This window comes from Triturus cristatus, chromosome 6, assembly GCF_964204655.1.
Source record: "Triturus cristatus chromosome 6, aTriCri1.1, whole genome shotgun sequence".
Classification (NCBI taxonomy): domain Eukaryota; kingdom Metazoa; phylum Chordata; class Amphibia; order Caudata; family Salamandridae; genus Triturus; species Triturus cristatus.
In genome coordinates, this window is record NC_140589.1 from 1,604,030,244 (window position 1) to 1,604,042,452 (window position 12,209).

Sequence of the window (12,209 nt, forward strand, 5' to 3'; positions counted from 1 at the left end):
TAAATATTTATTAAAAATCCAAACCAATGAGGAAGATGACGTATTGATATTTTGATAATATACCGGAAAAGTAACTTTTAAAAAGTAATACTCTCTCTGCATGAAGCCCCTGCCAATTAGTTGGCATTAGCCTGCCTGCAGCTGGCGTTCCACTGTTGCTGTGATCAGGGCCGGACTGGGAACCAAAACCGGCCCTGGGAAAGTGCTTGGCCGGCCCCCTGGGTGGTTGGGGGTGCCTCCGAGCTATTTGCCAGGGCAGATTTTGTTACAGGGCCGATTTTGCAGCTATGCTGCAAAAACGGCCCTGTAACAAAACGGCCCCCAGGGGCCCAAAACCGTCCCCCATCCGTACGGCCCACCAGGGGATTGCCTGGTGCCCGCTACGGCCAGTCCGGCTCTGGCTGTGATGCGCTCAAACCCCCCCCATCCTGCCTAAAGAAGTAGTGCCTACCCTTGTGATGGGAAATGACAGATAAATGGTTTGCTTCTCACAACAGGACATTGAGGATGTGGGCAATAAACAAACCGTATTGGAGACCATTATTGGGGAGATTGTAGCCTACCCAGGGGAGGGTCACTCTCTTGACCCTAGTGTGTGAGGTAGCAGATCATACACCCACATGAAGGATGCACTGGTAAACAAGTATTTTTCCCACTGCTGATGAGCATTACATCAGCCACAAGGTGCACACATTCAAACCGGTCTCTTAGGTTCTAGACCTGGGAAGAGTTGATAGACCTCTTTCGATAAGCGCTGGAGGGCTGGGAAAAGGGAGGTGAAGTGGAACATTTTGAAGGGCTTTATCATCCGATTATAAAGGAGCACACCTTGAGTAACTGTCCTTTAGATCTGTGCCAGCAGCAAGTAGACACCAAGCTGACTGATCCCAGAAAGCTTGCTAGGGCAGCTGATGTGTAGGTACTCACCAGAGTATTTAACAAATCCCACATAAGTGAACCTAATTTAAAAAAGGGAGGGGGAAAGGCCCTCAACAATGAAGGCCAGGAGCACCAAGGTTAAAAAGAATTAGTTATCTGAAGTGTGCCAAAAGTCTGAGAAGAGGGAGAGTCCCATTCCACCACTATGAAGGAACAGGGTGGATACAAGGCTGAAGTTTATGTTCACTGTCAGCAGCCAGGTTACAAGATAGGAGACTCTGCTTGATACAATCAGCCCTCAATCAGTGGGCATCCCCAAGGAAATGCAAGTGTAAGAATTGGGGCAAACGTTGACCCAGGGGAAACCAAAGGTTGAACAGAAGCCACATTAGTCTCTGGGGGAGGGGTGGATGTTGAGACCATGAGTACCACACCTCCCAGCACAGTGAAGTAAAGGCAACAGCCAACCATCAACTGGATTATTTTAGAGGCTTTGAGGAACACAGAAGTTAGCATGATCACTGTGATGAAAATGCCAGCTTCACCTGAGCACATCATTCTAGCTGTTCTCCATAGGGCTGTCAATCAACACTGAAAAAGAGGTGAAGTACCATCTTGCAGTGATGGTCACCTTGGGGTGAGGTAGAGTGTCTGGCTTAAAAGAGGTAGTAGTGAGCTCTGCCATTCCAGTGTCTGATGGGCAATGATTTAGAAACGTCTGCTTGGGCAGAAGTATAAAGGAGAAAGCATGCTGAAATGCTGGGTCTGCTTGAATGGGTGGGTTTAATCACAAGGTCCCAGACATTCAGTAAGGAGAACCAGGGGAGTTAAGAGGAAGGGCAGAGAACAAAAGAAGCTAGCCCCAGCTGTTCCCATGGCCCAGAAGTAGTTTGCCACAGAGGGGAAAGACCTGGAGCCTCAGCACAAGAGGAAACTGTCCTGGGATACTTGACTGCCAGTGCTATAAGGCCTTCCTACTGAAACCACCCATAATATCCTCTTAGTTGGACATCTGGGGTAGGTGACAACATGGGAGAGGTTAACCACTTCTACAGGACCCAGAAGTCTGAGAAAGTGAAGGAGTTCTGTTGCTCCTGAACAACCTGTTAAATCGTAGCAAGACACAAGAATAGCCCCCTTATTCCACTGTCAGTGCTGAGGATGGGGTTTGGCATTGTTGGGACCCAATACCCCAAGACCGCATCAGAGAACAGATATATTCTGGCAGTAATGGATCATGCCACTAGATAACTTGAGGCAGTACCTCTGAGGACAGTGATTTCACCCATGGTGGCCAGGACACTGCTTGGTATTCATTTTTTAGCAGAGTAGGGATCCCCAAGGACAGAGAGACAGTGGTGGCATGTAATCACAACACCTTGTCCCAAGAAGGACACATAATCCTGTACAACATCAAAAAGCGAAAACTTCCCCAGGATAATATTCTACAGATGAAGGACCAAAAAGATCCGAAATGCAACTTTTGTTGATTCAACACTATAACAGACAAAACATATGCAAACCAATGAAGCTTCGAAAAAGAGGGCTATTGTATGATAAATATGATATGGAAAAACGCCAAGAACTGTACATGGGAACACTTAGTTTTAGAAAACTCATTAAAATGTGTTAGAAAAGTATTGTGGGAACTTTACAGTAATTCTGAGAATAATTTAGCAACCCCCCGCGGTGCACTGGGGGCCTGGCTCCTCACCAGATTTGGTGACTTATAATTTCAATGTCAAGAAAAGAGAGGGGTGGGGGACCCAAAGCTAGTTAATGGTCCAGTGCCCGAGGTCAAAACAACCGTGAAGTGCACAAAAAGGGGGGCAATGCTCCAGAGTGAGTAGTGCAAACAGTCACTAACTCACTACAGGGACAAAGGAAAAGGGGAAGAAAAGAGAAAGGGGAAGTATCCTAGGTCTGGGACTCAGTGGGGAAGAACAAGTCTTGTCTCTTGTAGCCCTCACACACCCCGAAGGATGTCATGCTTCATCATCGGGCAGTTGCTCCTCGTCGGGCCGGCGCTGCAATGCCCTACCGGTCCCCCAAAGGGTCACTTTGTAGGAGATCTTTTGAGCATTGACGTTTGGTGCATGTGGGTGTGTGGAGTGAGTCCTATGTGGAGGGTGACAAGGTGCATGCAAAGCGTTAAAACTGTCTAAAGGTTACCAGAAGATATGCTTTAATAGAATGGTACCCTTGGCAGAGTAAAAAACCCGCAGGTTTAGAGTTACCCCTGTCGGCTTAATGTGCCTGGGTAACATTAAGGTTGACATGTTTCACGTCCCTATGGTCGTAGACATCCCTGGCGTTTCATCAGGACCAGAATAAACTGATAATTGTGTGGTGCACGTGGAAGATAATATTAAATGAGGGGTAGGGTTAACCCTCTGGGCGATCAGTGGGGCCTATAAACTAAGAATCTTTAGTGTAGGTAAAAAGTTGAGTCCATTCCTGATCGTGACCTAGGAGGAAGAAGAGTAAAAAACAAGAGCGAGACGTGCTACAGGTAAGTCGGGGAGGTTCACAGGTATACCTCCATGAACATATGTCGATGGAACGCAACATGCGTTTGTGAAAACAGAGGGAGACAGACCAGGTAGGCACAGTATCCTCCATTTCAGGTACCCTGTGTTTCGACACAGCCGGATGCGGAAGACTGGGCGCCAAAGGCACCCCGCCCACGTGAGCGGCGGCCAGTTTGACTCCCTGCCTGGCATCCAAGAAGCGTCAGCAAAGGCAGTGTTGCCTGTGAACCGTGAGGAGCCCCTGACTGGGGTCCCGCAGAAGTACTGGCCAAGAGACACAGTAGCCTGCTAAGCTTAAAGCGAACACCAAAACGTAGCATGGGAGAAATGTATGATGAGGGCTCATGTTAGCCCAACATGTTCAGGTCCAGTATCAAAGGTAGAGAAAGAAAGAGTGCGTTAACATGCTACAGGACATGAATATATATATATACACCGTTTCTTTGCTGTAACCCTTACCTAATAGGGGAGGAGTAATACTCCATAGGCTATTGGCGTAGGTTGCCCGCACCTTACCGGGCTGTAGAGAGAGAGTGATGAGAAATGGCAGGGAAACAGAAGTGAGTAAAATGCGTGACATACTGTTCTAGTAGCATTCACTTACTTCTGACAACGTTGTCCTTTGCCATTACTGGGGTTCCTTGTACTCACATAATAGTTCAGGTGTCGGCTCTGATCAACCTGCCCCGTCCTGACGCCTGCCTGGAAGTGAGGGCGAGCAGGCAGTGCTGCTGATTGAAAGAGGGAGGCTCCTCTTTCCGGTTTGCCTTGGCCTAGTGTCACCAAGCTGCGTCTGCGTCAGTAATCAAGTTGTCTCAGTGGAGCGCAAGTGTGTTTCTGAAAAGCATGGGGTGGACTGTGCATGTGTACGGGGAGGAACAGAGGTTCCTCTAGTTAACCTTCCTCTATTCTCTAGTGCATCGTCATCATAAAATGAGTGCTCGCTTGCGGGCTGTTGAAGTGCAAAAAATGGTTAGCAGTGTGTGCATGGACCTCTGGTGTTTAAAAACAAGGAAAAAGAAAAGTAATTTTAAACTGGTTATGTGCCCAGATATGTTCGTGTATCTAATGGGAGAAAATTATGATATGGTCCCAAATATTAAAATAGTGGTGACATGTCACAGAATCTCATAAGAAATACATAGTGAGCGACCTCACGGCGTGATAGTAGACGCAAGGAGTTTGAAAAATGGTGGGTCAAAAATGATTATGAGCTCAAATATGTTAATGGTTTTACTTTTATCAAGTCCCTCAAGGATGCGGTAGTGTCAAAAGAATGGCTATGACCTCAAAAGAGTATGGCAATACTGTATGCAAGGAACTAAAGTTCAGTCCATGGTATTTCTTCATTAAGGCCATTTTCATGAGTCCGGAGGAGGTGCACCCACTGTTTTTCTCGGCGCAGAAGTGACGAGCTACTCCATCCTGGGTTTGCCCCTAGGATAGTCCATTGCATGGCCTTGCAAGGATGTCCCTTGTCGATGAAGTGGTTAGTCATCTTGGCAGCCGTCCGTCCACGTCTAATGGTACTCTTATGTTCGCTGATCCTCACTTTCACAGCTCGGGTTGTCATCCCCACATATCTGAGTGGGCACGGACAGGTTATCAAGTACACACAGTTGGTGTATTACAATTGGTATGTTTTCGCTGTTCCCACACAAAGTCATCCAGCTGTAATGATTTAGTGTGTTTTGTTGATGAGCAGGCACCCCAGGTACCACATGGGTCATGTCCTGTAACTGCAGGAAGGTTCCATAGTGTAGTCTCCTGGGATTTCTTTTTTGCTCGCGGGCGTGTGTTCACCAGTTGGTCACGGAGGTTCATAGTCCGTTTGAACGCAAAACTAGGGCGATCCAGAGCTAAGGAGTCAGTGTTAAGGATCCTCCAGTTGCGGTTGATAATCTTTTTTATTTTGTTGGATAGCGGGGTAAATGTGGTAACACATGTGATCACATCACTGGTCCTTGGTTCCCTGATCTCCAAGAGTCCTTGCCGGGTATTATTTCTGGCACGTTTCTTTGCCTTTGAGATCACCTCCCTGGGGTAGTGCCTTTCCTGTAGATGGTTAGCCAGCTCGTTGGCTTGAGACTCGAACTCTTGTGTCCTGCTAAAATTCCGTTGAATCCTCAAGAATTGGTCGTACGGTAAGTTCTCCCTTAGAGCTTTGGGAAGATAGCTCCTCCTAAAGCTAAGGAGACTGTTGCAGTCGGTCGTCTTTCTGTAAGTCGTGGTATGTAGGTACCCATTTTCGAGGCTCATGAGTAAGTCCAGGAAGGGAATCGCCTTTTCACTGGATGTCTTTGTAAAGCGCAGAGGGGGATCCTGGTTGTTAATCCACTCATGGAATGTCCTGGCCTCCGCGCCTCTCCAGAGGATGAGGACATCGTCAATGTACCTCTTCCAGGTGATGAGATTTTTTTGGAAGGGACTGCTGTCTGTAAAGATGTTGATGGCTTCGAAATGGGACATGTATAGTTCCGCCAGGCTCGGTGCAAAGGTACTCCACATGCTGGTGCCTTGTATTTGGTGGCACGCAGTGGTCTTGTATATGAAAAAGTTGTTTGTCAATGCCATCGTGATTACATCAATGATAAAGTCGGCTGGTGTGTTAGTGGGCAAGTCCGTCACAAGTTTCCCACTACCTCGATGGTGGCCTCCTGGGGAATGTTCGTGTACAATGCCTCTACATCAAGTGTGAGGAGTAGGTTGATCTCCTCTTTGTTGTCATCATTAATCTCTTGAATCAAGTAAAGGACATCGCAGGTGTCCTTCAAATATGCAGGAGTTGCTTGAATCAACGGGCGTAGGAAATGGTCACTGAATTGACTTAGTGGTTCTAGGAGGGAGCCTATACACAATACTATGGGGCGACCTGGAGGGGGGAGGATCCCCTTGTGGATCTTGGGATGAATGTGAAAATACGGCATCCTAGGATTTTGGTTCACTAGGAATGCAGCTTCTAAGGGTGTAATCCATTCTTCAGTTGTTGCCTCATTCACCATGATCCTGATCCTTCCTAGTAAATGTTCCATGGGGTCAGTTTCAAGTTTCTCGTAATATTGAGTGTTGCCCAATTGCCGCGAACACTCGTTCTCGTAGTCCTCGAGGTCAAGGATGAACGTAGCGCCCCCTTTGTCAGCAGGCTTGATGATGATTGGTGAACCCTCTTTTAGCGAATTGATTGCACCCCGAAGTTTGTTTGACATGTTGTTATAGGTCGGTGTCGCTTTTAATAGATTGGCCTCCTTCAGTACCGCTTTCTGAAACGTAAGGACCTCACTGGGGGCCATCCCTGCAGTAGGGGTAAATCTAGAGGGTGGTCTTAGTCCCGTGTTATCCCGCTCAGGTGTGGTAGTATCTTTGAAAAAGGACCGGAGTCTTATTTTTCGGAATAGTTGATGTAGTTCCTCATTCATTCTGAAGTTGTCCTTTTGGTGCGGGCACGAAGCCTAGGCCCATCTCCAGCGCAGTGGTCTCGACGGTGTTCAGCTCCCTCTTGGACAACTTGATAATTAGTTTTTTTGGTGCGTCGTGCTCCTTGTGGTTCTTGGCTGGTTCTCCATGTCCAGCCATTGTACCTGCTTGTTCCCTCTTCTTCTTCCTCTGCCTCTGCCTCTTCCCCTGCATCTGTTCTGAAAAAGGAGGGGAGGATGTTGGAAGAATGGCTGCTGAAAACCTGATTGTGGGCCCGGTTAGGGAGGGTACTACAGTGGTCCTTGATGAGGGAAAGGTTGATTGAGGTATTCATACATAGGAGGCATCGGTGGGGGTCACCATACCAATGGCCTCGAAGGCACGAGTTTGAATGAGAAACTCACAAAGTGAGTATCTTGTTACTGTGCCTTTTCTTCACCTACAGGGAGGCACTGAGGAAGAAGTGAAATTCAGCCCCTTTGGGTTTCTGTATGGACACTCAGAGGCCCATTAAGTCTTGTTAGAGAGGGATGGGAGAAACCTTTCAATGAACCTAACAGCATATGGAGGACTATGGACGGGGCCTCAGATCAAGGATGGTCGGATATAAAAAAAAAAAAGCTAGTCAAGAGCTGATCAAACAATAATGTGATTAGAAGAGACATTAGTGGAGTACTACTAGGCCAAAAGGTGTGGGTGGTAGATCCTGTGGCTCCTAGGGCCCTCCAAGAAAAGTGGCTGGGCCCTACACTGTACTGAAGGTAGATGAAGTTACCTACCTGGTGAAAGTGAACAACCCCATGACACCCCCATTGAGTGATTCATGTAAAACGCCCGAAACCTCACTTTGGCATTGCTGACATGGCCATGTTGATGGTGACAGATAAAGGGGAGGAGAAAGAAAGCGAGCCCCTTCCTGAACTTCTGTTCCACAATGAGAGATGTTTAGGGGAGGGAGCTGTACTCTTCACTATGCTGACAAAACATCTGCAAAAGGACTGTCAACAGCCAATTGGGCCAGTTTGCCAGTCTTTTCTCCATGACACTTCACCCAGTAGTGTATCCGTTGCATTAACACAGATGACCACTTACAGTAAAAAAAAAATCTACAGGTTGTCATATAAAGTTAGGGCAAGCATCACAGAGGAAGTGGTCAAGATGCTGTCTCAGGAGGGTCACTAACAACTTCCCGCAGTCCATGGTATTGATTCAGGAAGCCATCCCTCGACGGCAGGGAGACACCAGAACTCAGATTCTGTGTGGATTATAGGGGGCTGAATGCTGTGTCAAAACCCAACACTCAATCCCATCCTTGATGACCTCATAGACAGATAAGGGTGTGACAAATACTTCAGTATCTTTGACATCTAGGTACTGTGAGATTGCCCTGACTGAGGGTGGCTAAGAGGAGGTTTGTATATTCCACCCCTGAGGGTCACTTTTAGTTTAACCCCTTGTATGCCCATGACGAGCTGGACTCGTCATGGAGCACAGTCGCGCTGTGCCCATGACGAGTCCAGCTCGTCATGAGGCATACCCTAGGGAATCCCTCTGGTGCGGGCACCAGAGGGATTCCCTTTTGTGCAAAATAGCCTCGGGAGCTGGGGAAGAGCTTCCCCAGCACCCGAGGCCCCCCCCCCCACCCCCTTTCACTGCAATGACTATTGGCGCGCACGTCGCGCCGACGTCATTACAGTGAAAGTGAAACTGAAATGAGCCAAGAGGCTCATTTCAGGATTCACTTTGTACGTGCTCAGGGGGCTATCTCAGCCCCCTGAGCACGTACAAAGACGGGAGAGGTATCGTTGGAAAGGGGAGAATCTCCCCTTTCCAATGGTACCCCTCCCCAGTGGATCCCTGCTTGGGGATCGCCACAGGAGGGCGATCCCCAAGCAGGGATCCACCCACTAGACACCAGGGAGGGGGGAGCGGCCCCTTGGGCAAGGGCCTTTGCTCCCCCCCTATGTAATTTTGGCCATTTTAGTCTTTTTGCTGGGGGCATTAGCGGGGGGTAAAAAGCCCACTAGACACCAGGGAAGTTACATAAATAAATAAATAGGGGTGGGGGCTGCCCAAAACGGGCAGGCCCATGCCCCTCCCCATTACTACAGTCTTTCTGCCCCCCCCCGGGGGGCAGATGGGGCATCGGCCCCCAATCTGCCCCCCCCGGGGGGGCAAAAAGCCCACTAGACACCAGGGAATTGTAAAAAAAAAATAAGAAAAAATAGGGGTGGGGGCTGCCCAAAACAGGCAGGCCCATGCCCCCCCCCCCCCAATTACTACAGTCTTTCTGCCCCCATTGGCCCCTAATCTGCCCCTTCGGGGAGGCAGAAAGCCCACTAAACACCAGGGATTCGTTTTTATTTGTATTTTTAGGGTGGGGGCTGCCCGCAACGGGCACGCCAATGCCCCCACCCACCCGCCACCATTACAGCCTTTCTGCCCCCCCTGGGGGCAGATGGGGCATCGGCCCCCAATCTGCCCCCCGGGGGGGCGAAAAGCCCACTAGACACCAGGGAATTGTTAAAAAAAAAAAAAGAAATAGGGGTGGGGGCGGCCCAAAACGGCCAGGCCCATACCCCCACCCCACCCCACAATTATTACAGTCTTTCTGCCCCCCCGGGGGGCAGATGGGGCATTGGCCCCTAATCTGCCCCTTCGGGGGGGGGGCAGAAAGCCCACTAAACACCAGGGATTTTTTGGGCGCAATTGTTTTTAGAGAGTGGGCTGCCCGAAGCTCTCCCCCCCACAAAAATGTCAGTCTTTCTGCCCCCCAGGAGGCAGATGGGAGCTGTAGCCCCCAATCTGGCCCCCCCTGGGGGCGCAGAATGCCGACTAAAACCATGGATTTTTTTGTTTTATTAGTGTAGAGGTAGGGGCTCCCCAAAATGGGCATGACAATACCCCACCCCACCCCCAGAGAAATTCCAGTCTTTCTGCCCCCCCGGGAGGGCAGATGGTGGCAGTGGCCCCTGATCTGCCCCCTTGGGGGGCAGAAAGCCCAGTAGACGCCAGCGAGTATGCAGGCTTTTTTTATGCGTGGGGGCTACCCAAAATGGTCATACCAATGCCCCCACCCCCACAAAAAATAGCCACAGTCTTTCTGCCCCGATAACCCCCCAGGGCGGCAGAAATCCCACTGGGCACCGTTTTTTTTTTTTTAGCAATGTGCATACCTGTGGATTTTGGGCCCTAGCGCAGTTGGCACGTAGGCAAACCTAGCAAAACTGTACATTCTTTAAAACTAGACACCGAGGGGAATCCTGGATGGGGAGACTTCACTGGCTCTCACCAGGTTCTGTTACCCAGAATCCATTGCAAACCTAAAAATGTGTTCAAAATAACACTTTTTCCTCACATTTCTTTGTCGGAAAGTTCTGGAATCTGCGTGGGTCCACAAAATTCCACCCACGCTGCGTTCCCGAAAGTCTTCAGAGAAAAATGGTACCTCACTTGCGTGGGTAGGCATAGTGCCCGCGTCAGGCAAGGGCCCAAAACCTATTGAGGAGACATCAAAATTACCTATCACAAAACAACCTGGTTTTGCAAAGGGTGTCCTATGACTTTTTGGCCCCGGGCTTGGCTGCCACCTAGGGAACCCTACCAAACCCACACATTTCTGAAAACTAGACACCCGGGGGATTCCAGGGAGGTATGGTTTGCGTGGATCCCCCAACGTTTCCTTACCCAGAATGCCCTGCAAACCTCAAATTTGGCTAAAAAAATAACCTTTTTCACACATTTTTGTGTGGGAAAGTTGTGGCATCACAGGGATGACACAAATTTCCTACCACCCAGCGTTCCCCCGAGTCTCCCGATAAAAACGGTGCATCACTCGTGTGGGAGGCCCAAGTACCCGCGACAGGCAAGGCCCCAAAATGTATTGAGGAGACATGAAAATTGCCTACCTCAAAACGACCTGGTTTTGCAAGGGGGGTCACCTGGGTTTTTGGCCCGGTGCTCAGCGGCCACCTAGGGGAACCTACCAAACCCACACATTTCTGAAAACTAGACACCCGGGGGATTCCAGGGAGGTATGGCTTGCGTGGATCCCCCAACGTTTCCTTACCCAGAATGCCCTGCAAACCTCAAATTTAGCTGAAAACATCACCTTTTTCACACATTTTTGTGTGGGAAAGTTGAGGCATCACCGGGCTGACACAAATGTCCTACCACCCAGCGTTCCCCCGGGTCTCCTGATAAAAACGGTGCCTCACTCGTGTGGGAGGCCCAAGTACCCGCGACAGGCAAGGCCCCAAAACGTATTGAGGCGACATGAAAATTGCCTACCTCAAAACGACCTGGTTTTGCAAGGGGGGGGGTCACCTGGGTTTTTGGCCCGGTGCTCGGCGGCCACCTAGGGGAACCTACCAAACCCACACATTTCTGAAAACTAGACTTCCTGGGGATTCCAGGGAGGTATGGTTTGCGTGGATCCCTCAACGTTTCCTTACCCAGAATGCCCTGCAAACCTCAAATTTAGCTGAAAAAATCACCTTTTTCACACATTTTTGTGTGGGAAAGTTGTGGCATCACCGGGCAGACACAAATTTCCTACCACCCAGTGTTCCCCCGGGTCTCCCGATAAAAACGGCGCCTCACTCGTGTGGGAGGCCCAAGTACCCGCGACAGGCAAGGCCCCAAAACGTATTGAGGCGACATGAAAATTGCCACCTCAAAACGACCTGGTTTTGCAAGGGGGGTCGCCTGTGTTTTTGGCCCCGTGCTCGGCGGCCACCTAGGGGAACCTACCAAACCCACACATTTCTGAAAACTAGACACCCGGGGGAATCCAGGGAGGTATGGCTTGCGTGGATCCCCCAACGTTTCCTTACCCAGAATGCCCTGCAAACCTCAAATTTAGCTGAAAAAAATCACCTTTTTCACACATTTTTGTGTGGGAAAGTTGAGGAATCACCGGGCTGACACAAATTTCCTACCACCCAGTGTTTCCCCGGGTCTCCCGATAAAAACGGTGCCTCACTCGTGTGGGAGGCCCCAGTACCCGCGACAGGCAAGGCCCCAAAACGTATTGAGGCGACATGAAAATTGCCTACCTCAAAACGACCTGGTTTTGCAAGGGGGGTCACCTGGGTTTTTGGCCCCGTGCTCGGCGGCCACCTAGGGGAACCTACCAAACCCACACATTTCTGAAAACTAGACACCCGGGGGATTCCAGGGAGGTATGGCTTGCGTGGATCCCCCAACGGTTCCTTACCCAGAATGCCCTGCAAACCTCAAATTTGGCTGAAAAAAATCACCTTTTTCACACATTTTTGTGTGGGAAAGTTGAGGCATCACCGGGCTGACACAAATTTCCTATCACCCAGCGTTCCCCCGGGTCTCCCGATAAAAACGGTGCCTCACTCGTGTGGGAGGCCCAAG

General features: G+C 49.7%; 1 protein-coding gene across 1 annotated transcript in view; it reads right to left on the reverse strand.

The window, feature by feature from the left end:
* MSH2 (mutS homolog 2) overlaps window positions 1–12,209 on the reverse strand; it is a 576,743-nt gene that overhangs the window by 976 nt on the left and 563,558 nt on the right. The gene's annotated exons all lie outside the window — the stretch shown is intronic.